The following is a 24604-nucleotide window of genomic DNA, read 5'->3' on the forward strand; positions in this document are numbered from 1 at the left end:
ATATCGTAGCCGTTTCGAAAATGAGCCAGATCCTGCGGTTTCACGGATCAAAATGAGCCAAATCCATTTTTCCAGTGGGAGTTTGCTTTTGGCTTGACTGTTTAGACTGTTTCGCGGGTGTTTCCGGAAGTTTTCCTTTTTTTTTTTGCTTTTCGGAGCTAGCTTATGAGTTTAGACGGCCATTACGAGATCGGCGAAATATCTGACCCCAGATGTCAACGAAGAAGTGAACGGAAGAAAAAGTGAAATAAATGAAACTGAGAGATGTCAAATAATGAGCTGATTTCGTCTCACCCGTCCCTACGAAATACATATCGCTGTATTTATTTCTTTACTCCCATATTTACCATATTGGTACTTAACTAAATAGCCGCTCAGACGTGCCAAAAAGAATTATCCTAGGGAAAAATTCGAAAAGAGCTGCTAATGGTTGCAAGACGACTCACCTGCTCTCCTGGTATAGCTCTATGGTTCTTGAAGCCATGTTGCATATTTTTAGTGCCTTTTCCACCAACACTGAATCGCACCATGCTTTAGTCAATTTAAATGAAGTTTTCATAAGAATGACGCATCAATTTGAGTTTTTCGATTTAATATGAGCCAAACTCAAACTTATCACCCCTACATTGCTCAAATTCACGGTATAGTTTTTAATTACTTGTGGCCATAAACTTCCCCTAGCTGATATGTAAAATATATCATATAATAGCTTTGACGGCGTTGCATCTAGGTCCGGTAACAAAGTTCCGCTTCTTTCTCAATCAAATTCGCGTTAGGTGGATCTGGCTCAATTCGAAAAAATCCTCAGTATACATTATGAGGATGAGGACAATGTATATATATATATATATATATATATATATATATATATATATATATATATATATATATATATGGTATCCTAGCTATCATGCACCAAGATTTAAAAAAACAAAACAATGGCGCTGCTCGAACAAAACCAAGCGCATAATGTTTCCAGTACAGTGGAGTAGTGGCCAGTAATTTTTTATTAGTTATTTAACTCGAGAAGTACTGCCCTAATTACTGAAGGGTCAATGAGGCACTTGTAGGCCCCCACGAGAGGCGTCTAACTGCGGTATTTGCAGCGACCAACTAATTGCGAACTTTATTATTCTGACTGATAAAGACACCCCGCGAAATATGGAAGATACCACGTGATAGCGCTCCCGCGCGCATCATAAAGCAATGCCCTCGGACAGGCTGCGTCTGAGTTAGCCGGAATGAAATAAAGAAAAGAAAGAAAGAAGAAATTGTGACCGAGTTTGTCCCTTAGGCTGTGTTCAGATTACCGACGCAAAAGCCATATCGTGATCTGTGGATGAAAAAAAAAAAAAACGGCATGTCACGCAATTCGGTTGGCTGAGACATGAAATGAAGTCATTCCTTAAAGTTATCACAGCAGTTGCGGCAACATTCTGAACCCGGCCTTATCTGCCACACTTGCCCCGCGAAACTTGCTGTTGCTGCTCCTTCCAAGCACACCCCTATCAAGGTGATGCGCAGCCTTTTCGGACGCGTGACGAGCAAAGCAGTTGGTTTTAATCAGCTTATTTGAGGGCGATGGTTTACGGTGCGCGTGGGAGTGCCGTCTCGTGGTATTTTTCATATTTCGCCGGGTTTTTTTTATTGGTCAGAATAAATGAGTAGGCAATTAGTTCGTCGCTGAAAATAACGCAGTTAGATTCCTCTGGTGGGTACCTACAAGTGTCTCATTGACCCTTCCGTGATTAGTGAAGTACATCTCGAGTTGGATCATTAAAATTAATTATTAAATATCGTTAACGAAAAAATTACTGGCCGCTACTCCACTGTACTGGAAACTTTATGCGCTAGGTTTTGTTCGAGTAACACCGTTGCTTTTTTTTTATAATCTTGGTGCATGATACCTGGGACACCCTGTATAATGTGCGTGTGTGTGTGTGCCCGCGCGCCACCTTCGACTGGCCGACGCCTGAGACACGCGCGGCGCCCTGTTCAACGAAGCTCTCCCAAGCCTACCCAGCAATCCTCTGCCTCGCGTCAAGGCCCACAGCACCTAACTGTCACGAAATCCTCCGAGACGAACTTCTGCAGGAAACATTGATTAATTAACACGAATATATATATATATATATATATATATATATATATATATATATATATATATATATATATATATATATATATATATATATATATATATATATATATATATATATATATATATATATATATATATATATATATATATATATATATATATATATGTGTGTGTGTGTGTGTGGGTGGGTGTGAGTGTGTGTGTGTAGAGATGTAGAGAGAGAGAGAGAGAGACTGATTGTAGCATGAATAATTAGCCAACACTACGCTCCATCAAGCCACCGGAGTATGCGCGCCGTATCAGTACAAAACATCTGGAATGGTGCCATGCGGTTATGTCCAATTTGGACATGGGGTATGTGCACAAGCTGCTGTCAGAGAAAGAAGACGCGCAGAAGGTGCTTGGCACGTGAGATCGGCCACCACCTGAACGCCTACGCCGGGCGCTGCTCTACACCTGCGAACAAACCTGCGCAACCTGCTATCGGTGATATATATATATATATATATATATATATATATATATATATATATATATAGCGAATCAGAATAGGAAGTGAGGGGCTCGTTGAAATAAGACAGAAATAAGGGTTGGCAGTCAAGAAAACCTCGGCAAGCAAAGGGGAGGATGTGGTAGGTCATTGAAACAGATAAGGAATTTGGAAAGAAAGAAAGAAAGTGAAGAAAAAATGCCCGCCGGGTGGGATCCGAAGCCACAACCTCCACCACCACCCCCAAGTGCAGGAAACCAAAGTGCCACAACATAAATACCCCAGTAAGTGGAGGGAAAATAGTCCCGCCGGTAGCGTAGTGGTCATCGCACCAGACCGGTATTCTGGAGGCTGTGGGTTCGGTTCCCACCCGGAGGGCATTTTTTCTCCACTTTCTTTCTTTTCAAATTCTTTAACCGTTTCAATGACCTACCACATCCTCTCCTTTGCTTTCCGAGGTTTTCTGGACTGCCAACCCTATATATATATATATATATATATATATATATATATATATATATATATATATATATATATATATATATATATATATATATATATATATATATATTCGGTTCTGTCCCGCCAACTCATCCTCCACGTTAGGACTAACGACTAACGACGTAGACAACACAAACGGCTAAGTCGCCAAGGAGAGATACTCGAACCTTCTCGACCATGTTCACAAAGAAAGACCTGATATTCAGGCAACCTTTGTAACTCTGCTGCTCCCATGGTCGCCAAACCGTCGACGGAACTCCCAGATTGGCGTGCAGCATCCAGGTTCAACAGGGAAGCCTACGCCTTCACCGAGCAGACGTCTTTTTCTTGGACCACTGCTTGCATCAATTCCCCCCAAGGCCTATGTTTGGAGACTGGCAGGAGTATGCGCAACAGGGGCCTACGTTCTCACACGCCGTGCATTGAGCTTGCGAGACACGGCGCGAGGCCATGTACAGAGGGAGGCGAAAGCGGGGAAGTGGCCGCCTCAAATAGGCAACCCCATGAGCTTTTGTAGGACCCCCCAAAGTCGCGGAAGCAGCCTGGGCTCCCAATACCGTAAAGGGCACCGCTTGCATTCTTCACCTTGCCCCTGAAGACGCTCGGTAGTCTTTTATCGGCGGCTCACTGCTCGTGGCGGCATGTGCTTTGTTGTTTTTTCCCTCTTGGAGACACGAGATGTTTTTGGGTCTTTCGCCACCCATGAACTTGTCGCATTTACTCCTCTTTCGTATCATCCCCACTAATCCCGTTTATGCAGGATGTTCTGTATAATAGTGTTCCTCCTCGCACCCTCCCCCCCTTTTTTTTTCCGAAATGTTTTTTGGGGGCCTTTTTCGCTAGCCTTTAGCAGGATAAGCTCTGTATTTTGTGCGCGGTAGTTTGTCTGTTTGTTTCCCATGTGGCTTTTATTTCGGGGTGCCGGCCCCACCCTGAGTCCGTATGCTTTCCCTCCTGAAGAAGACCTGCCTCAGGTCGAAACGTTGAAATAAAGTCTCCGAAGAGCGTACTTTTATTTTGTACCATACACGCACGCCTCACTGAGAACATGCACGGGAAAACTAAAATTCCGCATGTCTAACAAAGGGACAGGCGCTCTTTGCAGCTGAAACCAACACCAGCCCACACCACCGCAAGCGTTATGACGTGAAATTTACCCGTGAGACATATATGCCACTCGGGACGAAAATATAGTCGCAGCAAATAATCACATCCTCACAGCAGATCTACGAATACACCTAGACGAGGGCACAGCCTGAAATAAGATTTAATGCTTTTGCAATCCCACAGGTCAGCATTATCAAGTATCTCCCTGAATTTTAAACACCCAGCTACAACTAGAAACCTTTCGTCACGTCATCCCCGTGACAGGCACAGACTAGGACTCGGAACCTACCTAAAACTTGACATGCACGTGACATCGCTTAGAAAAAAATAGCTTTGGCATACGCGTATACTAATCAGATCTTGATGCTATTTTCAGAATCATATCATTCGATCCCTGTATACTTACGTTCACCGCCATATTTCTCATTGCATATCATCACAATGAACCACGTACTCTAATCATCGTTCTTGGCTGCACCATTTACAAAATCTAGTTGTTCGCCTAATCCCGTTTAGCACAGGGCTATGAAGCATGACCATTTGGGGTTTACAACAGTCTGGACATCCTTAGGCTAAAACGTTCTTTTCGGCTAAATCTGGGCGCAGTCATTATTTGAGCTCGTAGCAGTGACATTAACACATGCAGCGTTTAAGAGTCCACTCGACAAACAATGAATTAACTATATTCGCACGAGGGTATAATTTATTTCTACCTGAGGTCAACACTAATTACGAGATACAGCCATTTTTGCAAAAATACCGCTTTAGAATAGTAAATCAATGATCGTTATAATCTCTTATCGCCAGTGCTCATTCAACAAGAATCTAATATCATTCTTGGTGAGCAATTTTTTTACTGAAAATTTTGCTTTTTTGCTGTGTACATACATAGTACTTGTACCCACTGGTTCGGAGAGGCTAATATTGTATCACTCTTTGCTCTCGTTCTTACACATTTTACTGTTGCTGTTAGTCTGAACTGTACCTTGTCTAAATTGTTTGAAATAAATAGTATCAGATTCCCCCCCCCCCCCCTAAAAGTTTCGTGTTCGATAATTTCGAACTTCTCGCAAGACTTTTGAATGTCAACTTTACAATGTAGCGATAGTTATTCAATGTGGGGCGAAATTTGTTTCATTGGAGCTCGATAAATGATGCTAGTGCCCAAGGGGAAGGTGCGCCTGGCTGCGGCGAAGAGTATGGGCCTGCATGATTTACCAGTCCTAGACGGTCCGCAGGCAGTCCGAGGACTGCCCTCGGACCGGAAGCCCCATAGGAATACATTGGAAAATCGAGCGCCGGATCGCGTCTAGGGCAGTCCGCGGACGATCCGGGACTGGTAATCGAGGAGGCCCTATAAGGCCCCTAGCACCGCATCGGATGGCAGGAAACCCCCTTTGCAGGCTTACGAGCGAGGGCACACCTGGGCTGACCCCTGGATCACGTGGTAGGCGGAGAGAAGACCCGGAGCCAGCGTGTGCAGGCACGGTGATCGGGTTGTCAGAACTGATCAGCATGCCAACCCGCGGCCCGAGGCCTGCATCTCACGGACGCCGCCGGACCTGCACCAAAGGCCTCGTCGCGGTCACAGCATAGAAACCCTCCACACACGCCTCGACAGCGGACCATCGGCTGCATGGTCGATGGTGCGCGCAGGGGTATACCCCTGCGCGCGCTATAGTTGTATAGTTCATACAGAGAAGAACGCGCAGAACAAGGGGGTATCACTAGGCTTGGTCAAGAGGGTTTTGGAGGCCCGCCCACAACCCTAGAATCCGCCACTGGGTGCACCACGCGCACACACGAGTGGTAGTCAAATAAAACGGTCGTGACGGTTCGCCGTTGCCGTAAACAGAGCATCCCTACATGGGGAACGCGTATAAATCATACCAAGCCGGACAAAACTTTGCCGAATATTTAGACTTCCAGCTATATACACAATTATAGACTCCGTAGTCTAGACTCCGTAGTCTAGACTCCGTAGTCTAGACACAATTCTAGACTCCGTAGACTCCCTAGACTCCATAAAGGGTTGTCCCTTTCCGTACCCACCTTTCTTTCTTTTCCTTTATAGAGCCGAAGGGGCCTTCCTTTTAGCAATAAAGGCAGTTTATCATCATCTTCTTATTTCAGAACAGCTATAATTAAAACGAAATATTTAAAGGCAGAACATTTCCGAACTACTACCATAGTGGCATGGCTCAGAGATTGCAACATTGCTTAACCCACAGTTAGCCGGCACATTTTAAAGCCCTACTCACGTACACAACCGAGCATCGCATTTAATTGGCATTGAAAAAGAGACATTTAATTGTCAAAAAAATGGGCCAGAAAAAGTGGCGCTGGGAAAAGATGAGGTAATTACGCAATGTGTCTCAAAGCCCTCGAAACGCTCGTCGTTGATAAAACAGCAGATCACTCACCCAGAGCGATGCCTTGGAACCACGAAGGAGCGCAGGCAAGCGTGTAGGCGGGAGAATCGTCGTATAAAGAAAACCCCCCAGAAGCTTATTTGGAATGCTAGCCGCTATATGACCCCTCCTGAATAGGGAGTTTTTCGCCCAATATTTACCTTGATTTGTTAGCGTCGAAAGCTATATCGTGAGCAATTTTTTTAATGGAACAGAGGGATTCGTATAAATGAGGCATGATTTCCAAGTAATGAAAGACAGCGGCACAAGTCCTGGCGAATGATCGAGCAGGTCAGACCCGATCCAAAGGCAAGGTAAAAAAAAAACAAGCTGCAGCACTCATGCAACAGCTTACTTTGTGACGCCTCTTTCTTATGTACAGGCATGGTATACAACATTCAGAACATGATTATTGTTCGCTGATATGGTGACTAAGATACAATTCCGATTGGCTTCCAGGGAAAATGCTATGCAATCGCATTCACAGCACACATCTCGTAATCGTCCTGCGTCTTCAAACTTTATGAACGTTTTCTACCACGAATGGAAACGAAGTGTGGCAGGTTTTCTCTCAACATTGCGCTCCTACACGTTCCTAGCGATCAAAAGTGATCTAGATTTTACGGGAAACAGATCTTGGTGATACCCGCCACTTAGTCATCCCCTTGTGTGGTTTTCTTGTGCTGGGTTTTGAGAAGTCGGTTTGCGAAACCACTAGCAACCCTGCTTCGGAAGAAGCGCACGCACACGTTAAAAAGAATTACACCACGTTTTGCCACTAAGCCAAGTCTACAGCGACACTTTCACATCTTTTCGATCAATATCTGTGTAGCAAAGCGGTGACGATTTTCGTGCACATTTCTTATACGCCGGTTTCTATGGCATCAGTCTTCATCCGGACCTCGCGTTCCATATATGCTTCATAAAACAAATTAGAACAGATTTTTTCACTTCACTGAAGTTGCAGGCGGATCGAGACTGGCCTCTACGAGAGAGAGAGGGGGGGGGTGTAATTCATTCCCCTCATTCTCGTCGCACCTCTTATTTCGAATTTCGCGTTATAGCTCTATTTGTGAATGTCATTCAGTGAGATAATTAGAGCAGGTAAGCTCGGATGACGAGCACGCTGTGGTCAAGTGCGTACACATGGCGAACACACAACTTGAGAGAGAGAGAGAGAGAGAGAGAGAGAGAGAGAGAGAGAGAGAGAGAGCAATTTTTAATGAAGCTGGTGATGTCACCCGAACTGAGCTGTGCGGCTTGCTACGCCAGATGAATGTAGTGACGACGATTATTATAATGATGACGAGGTGCACATATGCTTTTAACTATTTACAAGTCTGAGCAAGACTTGGGGTTTTAGGTAAGCCAATAAGGCTTTTATAGCACACGAGGGGCACGTTTGGAAACACTCCGAAGACCTCTGCGACACAGGCTACGAGAGAAAAGCTCCGCGGACACGCCCGAGGAATCGCGATGAAGTTACCTGTATGGCATGTGATGAAGTGGTTGTGTGGTCTTCTCGTAAAGGCGAAACAGGGGGCCCCGCGGACTCGCAGTGGTCGTCGGCTCAGCAAACTTGCGCGCTGGTCAGCAGGCGAGGTGGTCGCGAGCCGCGTGTTGTGAGCACGGAGGGCCACAAGGCCGTAGCGGGGGAGGAAGAGCTTCGCCGAGTACACCGGCGAGGCTCACCTAGTGCGCGTAATTTGGTAGGGGCAGAGTTAGCGGCCGTCCGTCGGCACCAGCCCCGCCGGGGGCATCGCGTGAAAGGGCGCGCGGTTCAACGCTTGCTACCAATGGCGATGCCGGGACGCGTGTGGAAAAAAAGAGAAGAAACCGCGCCTCCCTCTTCCTGCTAAACCTCTCACTGCCTACAACACCGATTTTATCATTCGGGGCTAAAGTACCGGTATTCTGCCACGGGGATCTTTGCCGTGCGTTACACTCATTCATTCTAGAATCAGGCCGCCTGCCATGTTAGCTATCATTTGGCCCTGTTGGGTTCCCCCGTCAAACCTACGCGCGCCTTGCTCACTGCTTCGTCTGTACCACATTCTCTGTTCGTTATACTTCTTAATTTTCGTGTTTTTTATTTCTTTTTTAACTTCTGTCTATAATCTCCTAATTTTTATTTCTCTAGTCATCCACTGCTAATCCATCCTAATATTTAAATATCTGTCTTTCCCCCCCAAAATTACATAGTTTCTTTCGTTAAAGCATTTCCTGACCAATCCCTCTGAGTGGGTATGAGCCATCTGTCTGGTACCACCACCTCCACTCCTTTAACCCGGGCCCTTGGTGTTCACGTTTCGCCAGTGCTCGCCCCATGCAGTAGCCGGGGCCATCCTGACAAAATGATTTTTTTTTGTAGCGTGAGCTACACTGGCCGAGGTTGAGCAGTTTCGCGTGGCTCCTGGAGAGCCATGCTGCGCATGCTCGAGGAGCAGTGGCGTCTCAGGGCGCACAGCTAGCGCGCCGGAGCCGCCGCCGCCGCCGCGACTGGACTAGACTGGACTGGTATGGATTGGATTGGATTGGAAATCGTTCTAGCAGCAGTAAGCATGATAATAAGCTAATCCTAGAAAACCAGGAAACCTAAGAATAACCAGCTGAACCTTAGCTCACGCCACGTATATCCGGCATAGCCGAGCTAAGCCACTTCTACTTTTTTTTGTCTCCGAGACTCAGCCAGGAGGCGGTCTCTTAGCCTTCAACGCAGCGTCCGGGCTAATTGTGGAACGAGCGCCATATTCTCCCCTGGTGAGCCTGGGGAAACATTATTGCGTTGTTATTGCCTTAGCAACGCCACCCCCATGTTGGCCTTGAAGGCGTTATAATTGTCATGGCAACAATGCGAGTGGGTGCAGCTTGCGTGGGGGAGAGGTGATGCTCTCCCCCCTCATGTCGGTTGATGGTGATGATGATGATTGCTATTGGTTTCCCCTTTGTAGCGGGGTGATTACATGTCATCTTACCAAAAAGGACTAATATACCTATGTTTTATAATCTTGGTTTAATGCTAGCGCTGCTTAGGGCAGGCACAAAAAGCGTATTAGGCACAAAATACTTTTTTCTGTTACAGGTGGTAACTGTACCAGGCAATATTCCCCTCTCTGCTTTTCGTCCACCACCATTCTAATCTTCTTTTCGTCCCCTCGACAGCCTTGAAGTCAACTTCCTCTGTGCTACCCTTAAATCCTAGGGCTTCTGGAAGCCGAATATTTCCCTCATGTAGATTTGGATGGATACCCTCACATTCTAACACTACGTGCCGCATAGTTTCTGTTTCTTTTCCGCAGACCACGCATACCCCATCATTTTGTGAATACTTCCCGACAAAACTCTTAGTTCGCAGGCAACCTGCTCTAGCCTCAAAAAGCAAAGCACTGCCCTTGGAATTATCATAGAAATTTTCCTTTCTGATGTTCAATTTCTCAGCCCTGTACCTCTCTAACCAAGTTTTACCTTACATTTTTCTCTCTCTCTCCATTTATTCGTTTCAATCTGCCTTGCCTCTTTTTTGGTTACCTTGGCTGTTTTGGATTCTCCACGGTTCTATCCGTATTTCATCGTTAGCCTTCTAGTCTTCCTTAACCACTGCGTGTCCACGCTTTTCAAGTATTGGTACCTAAAAACCTTAGCTGCCCACCTTCATTGATTCCGCCGCCCCCTCCCCCCTCCCCCCCTCCCCCCCATTCCCACCCGGCAACCACCTCCCCGCTGCCTCCCCCGCGCCAGCCCCGCTCCGATCGGCACGCAGCCACCACAGCTACGCTGCCCGGGGTACGCCGCTTTGGAACATTGGTTTGGAACAAATTAGTAACTTTTAACAGGAGAATTACTTTACTTAGGCAAAGTTGTGACCCCCGATCCCAACCATGAGGCAGAGATAATTAGAAGGATCAGAATGGGGTGGGGTGCATATGGCAGACATTCTCAGATAATGAATAGCAGCCTACCATTGTCGCTGAAGAAGAAAGTGTATGACAGCTGCATCTTACCGGTACTCACCTACGGGGCAGAAACTTGGAGGCTCACTAAGAGGGTTCAACTTAAATTGAGAACGACTCAGCGGGCAATGGAGCGGAAAATGATAGGTGTAACATTAAGGGACAAGAAGAGAGCGAAGTGGGTCAGGGAGCAAACTGGTGTTAAAGACATATTAGTAGAAATTAAGAAGAAGAAATGGACGTGGGCAGGGCATGTAATGCGAAGGCAAGATAACCGCTGGTCATTAAGGGTAACAGAGTGGATCCCTAGAGAAGGCAAGCGTTGCAGGGGGCGGCAGAAAGTTAGATGGGCAGATGAGATCAAGAAGTTTGCGGGGATAAATTGGTCACAGTTGGCACAGGACCGAGGTAATTGGAGAATAATGGGAGAGGCCTTTGCCCTGCAGTGGGCGTAGATAGGCTGGTGATGATGATGATGATGATGATGAACAGGAGAATACTAAATAGTCATTACTTACTACAACGGTACCATACTATCCCACCTTTCCTGCTTGTCCTAGAACTGCTCTGATAGAAGCTCTCCAGCCACTACCCCTCCCCTCGTAACCTCTGCCCATGCCACCCATCACCCTTGCATTGGGAATGCGTTCGACCAGCTTTGACCTGCAAGACTAGGGAAGCCTGATTCAGCGGGTTACCCGAGTAAGAAAAAAAAAACGCAGCTACCTGGACTGAGGGGGCCGCTCAGCTGCTCTTAACCTAAAACCTATTTAATAAATGCTTATACCTCCTCCCCGTCAACGGGAGAATCAACGCGAAAATTTTCGATTACAATATTTCAAACGCAGCTATTTCCCGTGAAAATTTTAGTAGTTTTTGAAGTCGCTAAACCAAACGCGGGAAATTCAAACGACCAATTAATGGAGTGTATCATTCAAACATCGCGCGCCTCACCATGTTCTAGTAATGAATGGCGCAGTAGTGGGTCACTTTTTTTTTTTACTTCTAGTTTTTGCCGCGCGGCATATGAGAGGCGGTTTAAGGATGGGAGGAGAGAAGAAAGTAGGAAAGCAAGAGAAAGAGAAGAAAGTAGGGAGAGAGGGGCTGCCAAGAGCACAGATGGTCACGAAACCGACAGGTTTTCGAGTCTGCAGGTATGCATGCAGTACAGTGGCGTGCAGAAAGTCCATCAGCGACCTGCAGTATTTATCTTCCTGCACCCAGCGGTTGTAGTCATCCGGTTTATCCCACCGGAGACCAACCTTTCTGAGCGCATCGTCTCGAGCTGTCCTTGTTCCCGCGAACGCCCACAAAAGATGCTTGGCATCAACTTCAACCGCCGGAGACGCGCACTTGGGACACGATCCTGGGTCGTCTTGTGAGTGCCCCCAAGTCCAAGTGACGGAAGGTAAGAGGGCCACCCCAGCCTGAAGCCTCCTGAAAGAAACTTCCCTGGAAAGATTAGGGGCAGGGAGCAGACACACTGGGGAATTAGGGCACGTGTGTCCCTTCTCAGGAGAGATTTCCGGGCTAAAAGACGGGAGCGCGGATCACCAGGAAGGGGGCTAGGGGAGGATTCAGGGGGGGAAGAAGATTGGGAAATATGGTCCGCTAATTGATTCAGAATATTCTGACCTTGCCCCTGTACCCAATGTGCACGGATCACGTATACCGGATGCTATTGTTATCAGCGGGTGGGTGCGAACGAAATTTCGCGCCGCACTAAAATTTTTCAACATCGCAACATCGCATTTCCTCCTTATAAGAGAATTGTTGCAACTTTTATATTTGACGCTCTGCGAAACTCAAGGAGAAAATTTTCCGCTCGTTAAGGGGAAAGAGCCTAACTATATGAACGAGCGGCTGGCTGTACATGGTGCAGTTTGAAACGATAATTTACAGCTGTAAAAAGGTACGCCATTTGAATAAGGTTTTAAATGTGCTTTTTGCCGTAGTATTTCGCAATTTCCGAGAGTTAATTTATAGCTGCAATTAGTTCTGACTTTCGAGTAATGTTCGAAATAGCCCTTTAACCTGATATTTCGCTCTTTAGGACGCTAATTTATAACTGCAAATGAATGCGTTGTGCATATACGGCTTAAGTTAAGCTCTTTATCGTTGCATTGCGCGCTTTTCCAACCCTAATTTACTACTGGAATCGAGTATACGACGTTCCAGTAAGGCTAATAATAGGTTTTTATTTTAACTATTCGCGCTTATATTTTTCGCCGGGGTCGCTCTATCGCCGGGAGCTGTTTTTCTACCAATAATTACCATGCAGTACTCAAGAAGAAGACAAGGGGCACTGAGGGTTGTCATCATTTCCCCAGGTTTCGAGTGTTACCTGGTCGTCCGCTGTATATGAAATGTCATTTAGGATTGTAACAAGGTAGCAAATTGGGCGAGTTCGATAGCATTCATGGTGGTCAGCGCGAACGGTCATTTCGGACACCAGAGTGGCTGCGCTGTTGCGGAAGAGGACGAAGGCGGCGTGTCAAAGGAGGAACCGCTCCTCACTTTTATTTCTTTAGGCATCCCAACATCTAAATGTTTATTTTTATTTACCGGCAAGTACGTCCGGCAAGTACCGGCAAGAGTGACCGGCAAGTACGACAGGGCTCCAATCAAAACGCAAGAAACGTACGAGACTTTTCCGCAGCCAAGGTACACCATCTTCACAAGTTGGTTTTCGCAAAATGGTTTCCACAAAAGGCGAGCCAAAATTGGAGCAGTCAAGTGTTCCGACTGCGCAATTAACCTTCCATGTCGCAAAGCGAAACGAAACGAGTTACAAAGAAGCGACATTCGGTCCTCTCACATCACAGGTCAGATTACGGTTCATCACCTGAAAGCTTTTATTCTCAAGCTGCAGAAAACAAAGGGGACTATACTGTGCACGTCACTGAGTACGGAAAGGGGACCCTGGAACATTCACCCGAAGACAGAGTTGAGTGCAACTAATCGATTGTTTCTGGGGTGACGATGTACCTCTCCGGTCATAACCTTCCAGAGATGATCAGCTCCCAGCAGCAGGTTAATCCCAGGCACCGGTGCCATGCCTGACTGAAGAAGCTTGTCCGCAATAGGCTTACCGGTAGCTTCGAGAGACAAAACAAAGTCACTTTCCATTCGCACTTGCACTTGAGGCTATTCGCGCGCGCCATCGCCACCAAGTTCCGACGTACCAGTACTGGATCTCGCCACCACAGCACACGCACGCAGCCCGAGTCCTGCGTTCCCTCTGGGACTTCGCACGCGAGGCTGACATTCTGAGCCGGACTTAATTTTACCCCCTCCTTGTCCCCCCTACCATTCTTATAGGCCTCTGAGCCAGCCCTTTCCCTAATAAAGTTACATCATCATCATCATTTACCGCTGCAACCTCGGCTACGGTTTACCTCGTCCCATTCGCAAGTTGCAATTCCGACCCAGTAGAGGCCAAAGCCGCAGCCTAGGAAGCATCCAAGAGAGTACTGTGGAGTGTGATACAGCGCGATCCTGCTGCATATCCGGCAGGACTGCCGCGTGGCGCTGAAGTGTTCCTGCACAAAGTACGGGCGGGAGCAGCACTCACCTAGGATGTGCTGTCAAAGTGGTGGGCCTACGTGCCGAAGCGCCGTCAGCCTTGACCAGGACCCACCGCCTGCAACAGCCGTTAGCTGCACCTTCTGCTCCACAGGGGCCAAACCCACGGTGCATCATACGCTGTGGCAGTGCCAGGCCCTACAAATGCAACGGCTCAAGCACCTCCCGCCAAATGTACGGCGTCTTTCCGAGTGGTCGAACCCGGGGCAGGTCGTCAATACACGGTGGAGGCTGCTCTCTCTTTGGGACTTTTCTCACTCCACAGGCTTTGACCATCGTCGCATGTAACTTACCCCCTCACCCCTCTTACCTTTTCCCACGCATGCCAGCGTGTCATCCTTGTCCTTATAAAGCTCTTGATTTGGTTTGATGTTTCCTCTAAACCGATATAGTTTCTCTCGGTAAAGCACTCAGTTCCTGCCAACCCCCCTCAGTAGGCAGCCGCCATTCGACTGGTACCACCACCACCATCATAGGGTGGAGAAAGAAGAGCGTTATTCTCAGTAGAGCCATGGACCCGGGACCTGTTACTCAACAATTTGGTGCCGTGAAACCCGGGAGGAACGGCCTAGTGTACTCCGTAATGACGGCGCAGCGAAACCTCGAGGCACGCGAAGCCTGGGAAACTCCTTGATCCCCTGATCCTGTACCCGGCGGCCTTGTTCTCGAACGGTGACCGCCATGGCTCTACGCATCGCACCGACCACCCGGAACCCGGAGGTTTCCAACAGCAGCGCCGCGGCCAGAACATCCTTCCCGTAGAAATTAACCGTACCGAGGACAGCGAGGTCGTGGGCCAACCGAAAAAGCTGAGACACGCTCTCTGGGTAGATATATCTGAACTTGCCAAAACAACATACCGCATTATGGAATTACCAACTTCGAGAATAAGTACACTTAAAATCCTTCTTGCACCTCTTACTCAAGTACTAAGCGACATAAATGAGCTTGAGTGACAGATACGGCATTTCCTATACTTCGGAGACTGAAAAAGATTATTAACAGTCAGCAAAGTACATGCACCTGATTTTTCGCACGAAGTGGCTGCTCCGTGAAAATATATCTAAAATGAGCTTGCTATGTACAGAGGTTATCACGCAGCTAGTGACGAAGGACAATCTTTCACGGAGACCAGCAACTTCTGTTATAATGCGTCTGATCACGAACAGTGATGCCATGAACACTGAGAAAGAGAGAAAGACCTCGCGGTAAGCCCAGTAAACAGAACAAGACTGCCAAGCCAAAGACGAGTACCGGACTTTCGGACGTTCGCCCCAAATACGAACCCATTCCGTTTGGCGAAAGGAAACTGGGTCTTCCGCTGTTAGAAGGCCAGTTCAGCCACGGAAGAGGCAGTCGAGGCACGAGAAAACCCGGTCACACAAATATACCTAGTGAAGCACCTCGACTTGGAACTGCCCACCGTTTCACAGTACCCTAACCAACACAATAATTAAGAAGAGAGATCGGTTCTCGAAGCATCGTTGGAGAAAAACACGGCTGGTTATCTGCGACTGACCGGCATAACAAAATTCAACCAGACTGTGGAAATAATTGTTATTTTGCTCCTTTTAACTGTTCCCCGCCCAAGCATTCGCTGGTATTTGCATCCGCATCATTGTCGCGGGCGGAAGGATGTTGCGGAAGAGGACGAAGACGGCGTGCCAAGGGAGGAACCGCCATTAATAGGTGGGCAAAGAAGAGAATAAATGAGCGTTCTCAGTAAAGCCATGATCCCGGGTCCTGTTCCTCAACATACACTATATACGTAGGTGCAGCCGTATTAGGAAGACGAAACTGTTTTGAATGAACACAGAAATGAAAGCCAGCAGTCAGGAGCGCAAAGAGGGAATCGGGTACCAGCCCGGGGGGCGTGTGTTTAGGTAGTTCTTTTTATGAACCTTTTCGAAATTTTTATGTTCGCGCGCAAAAATGACGACCTACAGTAATCCCTCGTTAACTCGAACTCGCATATCTCGAAATATCGGTTAAGTCAACTTTGCGGTTAAGTCGATCGGTTTAAGTCAACTTTTTTTTTGCCGTGCATTTACCCCCCATAGGCGCGATGTAGTGACCCCCTCTTTCTCGAAACGTTTTCCCGGGAGACCACGGATGTCTCGAGATGTTGACATAGATGACACAGGGGAAAGTCCACTGCAGGCAGCTGATAAGGTCTCCGTTCAAATATTTAGCTCCCACTACGGGCCGAACGCGGTCGTGAACGGCAAATTTACGCGGAATACGGGCTGTAGGAGGCCGATGTCCCGGTTATTGCTGTCCGACGCCTACATTGTTGAGATAGCTGTGGTCGACGCAGCTGACCACGCGGACGCCGAGGAGCCTCGAGAAGCGACTACAAAGGCAGAAACAAAACCATACCGCACCAGCTTCGCAACAATTACGCGATGCACTGAGCCGCTCGAAAACGTTATTCTTGAACCAGAACGCGAAATGGTAGGCGAGCATCACCAGTTCTTTCTTCCGCAACATAAAAATCATTTTTCGAGCGAACCCTTTTGCCTTTATTAAGAAAGTGTCCATGTGCAGTGTAACTTTTGTTACCGGCACTAGCTCTTACCTCAGTGATTTGGCCACAAATTTTCGGCATATCGTTTAGGTTGAAACTTCGCTTATCGCAATATTTTCAGCGGAATTTTCCGACTTCTAGTTAACGAGGGATTACTCTACTTCTCCTATGCCCTTCTTCGCGATCTTGACTACGAGCTTTCATTTGTGTGTCCATTCAACAAGCCCCTCATTTTCAACTCTGATTCGCTACTCACATAGCAAGAGCCTAAGTTCTGGCAGTCCTAGTGTACCTTCCCGCCACATGTCCTTGACGCTAGTCACGGCTCGAGGTATGAAGAAAGGTCCGCTTCACCCCGATTAGTAGGAGCCGTGCTGGCTGTCACCCCAAGGCGCATAGAATACAAATACATGCACAGAAATATGCAAGAAAGGGAGAAAATTAGCCCCCCCCCCCCCCCCCGAACGCCGTTGGTATGGCATCGGAGGCTAAGTCCGAAGGTTGTGGGTTCGAATCCCTCCCAGGGATCTCATTTTTCTCCAGTTTTCGCTTTCAAACAGTTCAACATTTACATTTAAACACGAACTGATAAACAAGACGTGATGATTTATGCCCTCGGCATATATCATCATCAACAGCCGGAGCATCATCATCATCACCATGCACAGACTATTCGCGTCCACTGGAGGACGGCTGCCTCTCAGAGGTTTCCTATCCCTCATGTAGCGGGCTTTCCGAGTCCATTTTTTGACCCCAAATATTCATATTTTATCTTTACATCGGGTGGGTAGTTTCGCCCTATTCCGTATTCCGTTCTATGGTAGTCATTTCGTTAGACGAATGGCCAACAGGTTGTCTGTAATCATGATCCATCCAATCTTACTTCCTACGTCAAATTCGAGCTAGAACCCGCCGTGGTGCCTCAGTGGCTAAGGCGTTGTGCTGCTGAGCACGAGGTCGCTGGTTCGATTCCCGGCCGCGGCGGCCGCTTTTCTGATGGAGGCGAAAAGCAAAAATGCCCGTGTACGAGATTTCGGCGCACGTTAAAGATCCCCAGGTGGTCAAAATTAATCCGGAGCCCTCCACTACGTCGCGCCGCATCGCCTGCGTTGCGTCGGCGCGTTAAACCCTACAATCAATCAATCAATCAATCAATCAATCAATCAATCAATCAATCAATCAATCAATCAATCAATCAATCAATCAATCAATCAATCAATCAAATTCGAGCTAGAATGTATTTGACCCGAGTGTTTTTTTTCTTCTGGTTCATAGAGCAATTTTCTTATGCATAAGTGTAAGCTCAAGCAGCCTTTTCTCCGTGGCTGGTTGCGCCGACCTAAAGTTTCTTTCAATGTACCTAGTAAGACCCCATGCTTCCGCCCGGAATGTCACCACCAAAAGCGAAAAAGAGAAACGAATGAATAAAGCAATCTGCTACCTTTACGGTAGAATAATACGCTAGGGCTGCTCCTCATCTAATAAAGAAGGCTTGTGGCTACGATTTTAAATTGGCTTACGGGGACGCAACTATTCACGCCACCAGTTTTCACCTTGACACACACACCACATGCACATGCGCACGCGCGCGCACTCACACGCAGTGCTATCTAAAGACCACGCCGTTAACACTGTTTCTTTTGTTCCTGAATTTGTATTTCATTCACAAAATGTTCCACCATCCATCTCTCGGGCTCCTCCATGCCTCTCCCGTCTCCATGGATCTGGGCGGCGCTCTGTAAGTAGGACAAAAGAAAACACGGTTGTGACATAAGTGGAAACGAAAGTATAGCAACTAGAACTATCGCTGTGTTACAAAAACAGGGTTCAATATTGGTAATAATATTTTAAAGTATTAATTCACCTAAATAACATTAGTATCTGTATGAGCGACGTGACACCTCTCGCATAAGCACCGGGTGCCCTCTCACAGCATCGCTACGGACAGAGTAGAAGGAGAGTTACTGTCATGTGAATCGTAGGTGAGGCCAGCACGTTTGTCCGTACAAAGCAGAAAATATAATTTTTTTTCGGGACTGTGAGTAAGAAACCTAGACGAAGGAGCGGTGTTTATTTAGATCCTTCTTCGCACGCAGTTCGACGTGAGCGGTCAGGATGTTTACTATGCCGCGGCGGCCATTCAGGTGATTAAAACACATTTTGCAAAAAACTCAGGCACTTAGAGGCAAAATATATAGACAACAAAAAATTAAACCCAGTTACACCCAGGCTGAAACCTACTCCTCGAACGTCAACGGCGCTCGCCCGAGAACGGCAACGCCGTCGCAGCACAAACTAAGGTTCGCTAAAAAAACCGGCCGCCAAACGCCAGCGCCTGGAGGCTCGCTCCCCTCTTCCTCCCCTAGCGGAATGGAGAGGAGCCCGCCCTTGCGAGGCCACTGCGACCTCTTCGGTGCGTCTGTGAACCTGACAGTGTTTAATGCGAGTGTATCCATCCAAATATATGGGAAGGAAACTACACCTAGGTGCCATTAATACATTCGGATATATGGGAGTGAACAAAATGGCGGTGACTGGGAGCATAATCGGAAAAAGGGAAAAAGAGATGGGGCCAATCCACTCTCTGAGGATGGAATGCCAGCGAACTGCTGTTCTGTGCCCAAAATCGCCCCAATCTATCTGAAAGTGGTTGCACATAACAGCCAACAGAATGCCCGAAACAAAACGCGATTGACCGTGGCACAGTCCAAAGGAGTGCACGAAGCAAAGCACGCTCGTTTGTACCTTTCGGTTGAGCATACTTATCTGTTTAGAAAAACTAGAGTTTTACCCAGCAAGCAAAACATGATGTTGTCCGTTTCTCTCCCCTTGAAGCTTATGTAGTGATAGAAGAAAGAAATACTCTACAACATTCATAACTTCGCTGCAAGAGACCTAATCTTGAAAAGTAGATAAAACCCACCGTAGTGGTAGCGTAATCTTAGAGGATAATTATCACATAGTTTGTTGCAGAATAGTTTTGATAAAAGAGTAGTTAGGCCATTTTCTGTAACCATATTCCTCCACTCCTCCCGTAGATACCCATGCATGTATTGACAAGAGAAGAAAATTCTGTGACGTCTACAACTTCACTGTGAACTAATTATGAGAAGTAAAGAAACTTGGCATAATCATATAGTCGTCTTAACTGATAATGTCATGTAATTTGGCTTTATAAAACAAGTTACAGCTGTTTTTTGCAGACCATTGCGCACGCTCGCAATAAGGTGGGGTTTGCCGCAAGTCTTCTTGTCTTCATTACTGATGGGGATGCATACGGGAGCTATAGAGGTAAACAGCTAGACTCTTCGCTGTATAATAAGCACGTTTTTCCTATTTTACCCTCCCCCCTCATCCCACCTTGCTGCTGTCACGGTCACAGATTCATTACCCTCTGAAAAAAATGCTTTATCCTAAGCATGACGGCTTACGTTATGGATGAAAAGTGTTTCCGAGCGGGAAGATGTCGAGGCGCTGTACATACCCGCCTGGGGTACAGTCCAAAATAGAAGAAAGCTTCCGAAGACGGCGTCATTACCTCGCGTCTCGGCTTAGCTAGGTCGATGAGGTCGTCTACACGATTCCCCTGGATCGGAAGCACGCCAGCCACCGCTCTGCTCGATGCCACCGGCACGGCTTGGTGGCCGGTGGTCTCTGTCATCCTGTGGCCGGTGGGGTCGTCCACACGATTCCCTTGGATCGGAATCACGCCGGCCGCTGCGCCGTTCGATGGCTTCGGCACTGCCCGGCGGCCGGTGGCTGTTGTCATCCTGTGGTCGGTGGGGCCTAAGCTCTTTCTTGTGAAAACGGCGCACTCAGCGGTGGGCGGTGACCGCGTCACGTCCTTCTAGGCGTGCACGTTTCGACCCTGGTTGCTGTGCCGTTAACGCCAGCTGCGGCTTGTACTGCGTGCTTCACTGGCCGGCCGAGCAAGCAACAACCCAGGAGCATTCGTGGCCATCTTTGCCAGCAAGAACAGAAGAATGTGGGCACGTGAAAATGACTTGGCTGCCTGGCTTGAGGATGATGATGATGATGATAATGATGATGACGATGACGACGGTGACTGTGGTGTGATGATGATGATGATGATGACGATGATGTTCATAATGATAAGCGTCATGAGGCGGCGTATTCCTGAATGGCGATATAAGAATAAGCGGCATTTTCTAACGATCTCGTAAGTAGTGTGTCGAACCGAAAAAAATGCCGGTTCGGTTACGGTTTGGGCTCGGCTGATTTACTTTCGTTTTATTTCAGATTCGGTTCGACTAAATCACGTACCGAACGGGTTCGCGAACTTTTTCGCAAGCTTAAACTGGTTCGGGAACCCGTTCGGTGAGTTAAATTCTTAGCGACTCGAAGTGTGAAAAAATGTTTTCTAGTTTGAAGTGACCATAAAAACAAAATACAATTCTGGTTCATTCAATGTACTGCTTTTTTTTCAAAAAAGACTTGTAATTTTTAAGACAGCGTGATGACTGTGGTACTTTCTCAAGCTTCCTTTTTTTGTTGTTCAAATCGCAATCCCCTCTATGGAATCGGCCATCCAGCTGAACATTAAACCCCTAGAGTAAGGCTTGCGTACCGGCCAATCACCTCCTCACATTCGCAGGGGACGGGTTTAAATACGAGCGGTGTACTTTTAAAGACGCTAGTATTTCTAGGGCTACTCGAACAAGAAAATTTTGGTCTGTCTGTATGTCTGTCTGTCTGCCCAGCTGTCTGTAACGCGATTCAGCCACCCGGTCAAAGTGAAATATAAGCTGCACAATAGGTTTATATACCCACAGCCAAATCTAAACGTGTAAGTCAGGCGGCAGTGTTCATACTTGTCAACATTGCTGGATAAGAACACAACATTACGCAAATATGAGGCAGCAAATCAATACATAAGTGATATTTGCAGTGTTCCTTTATAACAAATTCATGGATGCTTGATTCAAATGAAATACTGCATCTAAGGTCGCGGGTTCGATTCCCGGCCGCGGCGGCCGCTTTTCTGATGGAGGCGAAAAGCAAAAACGCCCGTGTGTACGAGATTTCGGCGCACGTTAAAGATCCCCAAGTGGTCAAAATTAATCCGGAGCCCTCCACTACGGCGCGCTCATCGCCTGTGTTGCGTCGGCGCGTTAAACCCTACAATCAAAAATCGAATACTGCATCTACTGCATAAAAAAATTCACCCCATCGCCTGCTGTCGCCTGCGCCATTATAGCTTCTGGAGGCATTTCAAGAAATCAAACGAAAACAGTTACGAAAGGTTCCACTAGACAGGCTCCACGTTCCGCTTGGGACTCACGCGGAGTAGGGCAACGTGGTACTATAAACGTTGTAGTAGGGTGCCTCGATTCACGCGCGTCTACGCCGTACGGCAGCCCTGGCATCGAGGCACCCGACTTGGAGCAGTGGAACGCGGTAAATTTAAATTGACTCGAGCAAACCTCAAGCGTGTTATCTTGGGAGGAACGAGACGAGAGAGGAACAGCATGAGAGGTGAGCGGGAAGGAGAAGGGAGGCATTTACTTGCCAGGGGTGCCAGTAGAATATTGTCTTTCGTCGACATTTGCAACGAAAGGAGCAGATACGCGGGCGTTTTTTTACTTTATTGCATAGAAGTCTAGTCCGAAAACATTTAAAATAAAACCCGAACTACAATGACGGCACGTTCACTGACACATTTAAAATTTAGGCAGGCACACGCCCGCCTCAAAAAGATGGAACCAGTCTTGCGGCTGCGATTGTGTCCCATAGAAACTATAGATCAGCGCACATTGTTCACAAAAAATTGACTAAAGTTCCCCGAGGTTCCTCCGCATTGCGGTGAATCACGGGACACTTCCATAGGATAAACAATCCAATCAGTACAAACAGGTCGTAGGGCACGGAACAGTTCTTCATCACTGGCAAGAATCCTATACTGTAGGGGGTAATATCTATGTCCCTTTTAAGAGTTTGCTAAAGAACATCCCAAAGAAACACATCATACCGACACAAAATAAAGCAGTGATCAATTGTCTCGGGCTGGTTACACAAGCGACAATTAACAGACCAAGGCACATATACACCTTTACTGTTGAGCCATGTTTTAATAGGCAACATGGATGTGTGCAACTTAAAAAAGAAAGCTCTTGCGGCCGCCTGAATGCACATTTTCTTGACTCGCTTTAACACACTGTTGTTTAAAATCATGAAATATGGTTGGCGGTCAATGGACACAGGAAATAAACTTTCAATTAAAATACCCGTCAACCCCTTCCTGGAGAGACGGTACGGGTACTTTGGAGAAAAACGCACAGTAAGAAACTTGAAAGTGTCAGCAACATCTCTAAGAAAGCCCCAGGCGGATTAGAATTTTAGGAGTGGGATGGAGCAAAAAAAATGGCAAATGAGAGCTCAATTTATGCTGAATAAAAACCTTTAAAAACGAATGACCAGCCATTTTGAAATAGAAGAACCACGAGTTGAGCTGGTGTACATACAAATGCACCAATCGAACATCACCAGACCTTAACCGGAGGAAAAAGTTATCCCGGCACATGGGCTCCCAATTGGGCCGCCATACGAAGGTAGCCAACACTCTATGAAATGCTTAAACTTTATTTCTTGCACAGCTAAGGACCTGCAGGACATAAACAAATTTGAAAACGAGAAATACTTTACACAGTTCTGCTCGCGCAAATATAGACCCCTCGCGCCCCATCCATGCCTGCATTTTACGCTTCACTACCGTAAGCGCAGAAGACCAATGAGGTCCACTGTTTCGAATATGATTTAGAGGAACCCCAAGCTACTGTATTGTTTCAGAGTTCCATGCTATGCCTCCATATTGACGCGGTTACGTACCCCACCAGCACTTCCAAAAACCTGTTGCTTTTTCTTGTCTGTACAAAATAAAGGCAAGGTCATCTGCATGGGTTAAATTTTGAGTTCATAGTTTGCCAGGGAGAAACCATGAATGACACTGCTTTGGAGAGCACTAATGCACAGGGGCTTAAGGTAAAAACCAAATACAAAGGGGTGATAACCGGCAAACTTGCCGTATGGAGGATGTAATGGTAATAGGTCTTTCACTTGGAGGATGTAATGGTAATGGAGAATGTAATGGTAATAGCAGCTTTCACTTCTTCAAGCGTAATTGGTCCTTCTACAAGAGCGCACTCATCGTCACTGAGCTTAGGAAAGGACTGGGGGAATTTGGGGAGCGCAGAATTTCCTTCAAGTTCGTAGCGCGGGCGTTGGCTTTGGACTTGGCCGCGGGTTCAAGCGCGTGCTAACGCGGTCCACTTTGGGAGAGATGTGAAATGCGGGCGAAACGATCTGGGCCTTCCAGTCGTGGTGAACTCTCAGCGGCAAGTTCGAAATAATTGTGACGGACAGCAGCCGGGTCTCCTACGGAGAGAGAGGGGGCCGCCAGCTATGCGGTTTCTCCAGCCTTGCATCGCTAGTGCCAGCTTCGCCAATTTTTTTCAACACAACATACGTAGTGCCTGCAAGGATGGAGGATACAGTTTCTTGGAAAAGTAGAAGGTGCGCACCATACACTTACAGTTTTCTTGGTTATATCTATTATCATTCTTTGGATCCGCTAAAAAACACGAAGTTGTCCGGTCTACTCGTCCTGAAAAACTGTTATTATACCAGCCACAACGGCGCTCGCTGCCTTCGCAGTGATGGCACGTCTGGATATGTGAAAGAAAAAATTACGCGGTGTCTTGCCTATTCGATGGCTGAATGCAACAAAAAAGCAGCAAGTATTTATATAGAAACTGCGCGGAATTATTTAAAACCGCTGTGGTGGACCTTTTCATTTTTTGTTTTCCCCTGGAAACACTTCTCAAAAATATTGGTGCCACTGAGCCACCGCGGCGGGTCACTTAGAATTCCGCGTGTAACAGCCAAATCCCCTGTTTGCGATAACCTCAGTTGAAG

General features: G+C 47.1%; 1 pseudogene across 1 annotated transcript in view; it reads right to left on the reverse strand.

The window, feature by feature from the left end:
• The window catches only part of LOC144161479 (protein kinase C-like 3), a 91077-nt pseudogene extending 85361 nt beyond the window's left edge, over positions 1-5716 (reverse strand). Inside the window, exon 1 of the transcript XR_013320478.1 lies at positions 5623-5716. The product of XR_013320478.1 is annotated as a protein kinase C-like 3 (transcript). The remainder of the gene's footprint in view (positions 1-5622) is intronic.
• Positions 5717-24604: the final 18888 nt, after the last annotated feature.

This window comes from Haemaphysalis longicornis, unplaced genomic scaffold (assembly GCF_048455015.1).
Source record: "Haemaphysalis longicornis isolate Haplotype H1 unplaced genomic scaffold, Haemaphysalis longicornis Haplotype H1 scaffold_1, whole genome shotgun sequence".
Taxonomy (NCBI): domain Eukaryota; kingdom Metazoa; phylum Arthropoda; class Arachnida; order Ixodida; family Ixodidae; genus Haemaphysalis; species Haemaphysalis longicornis.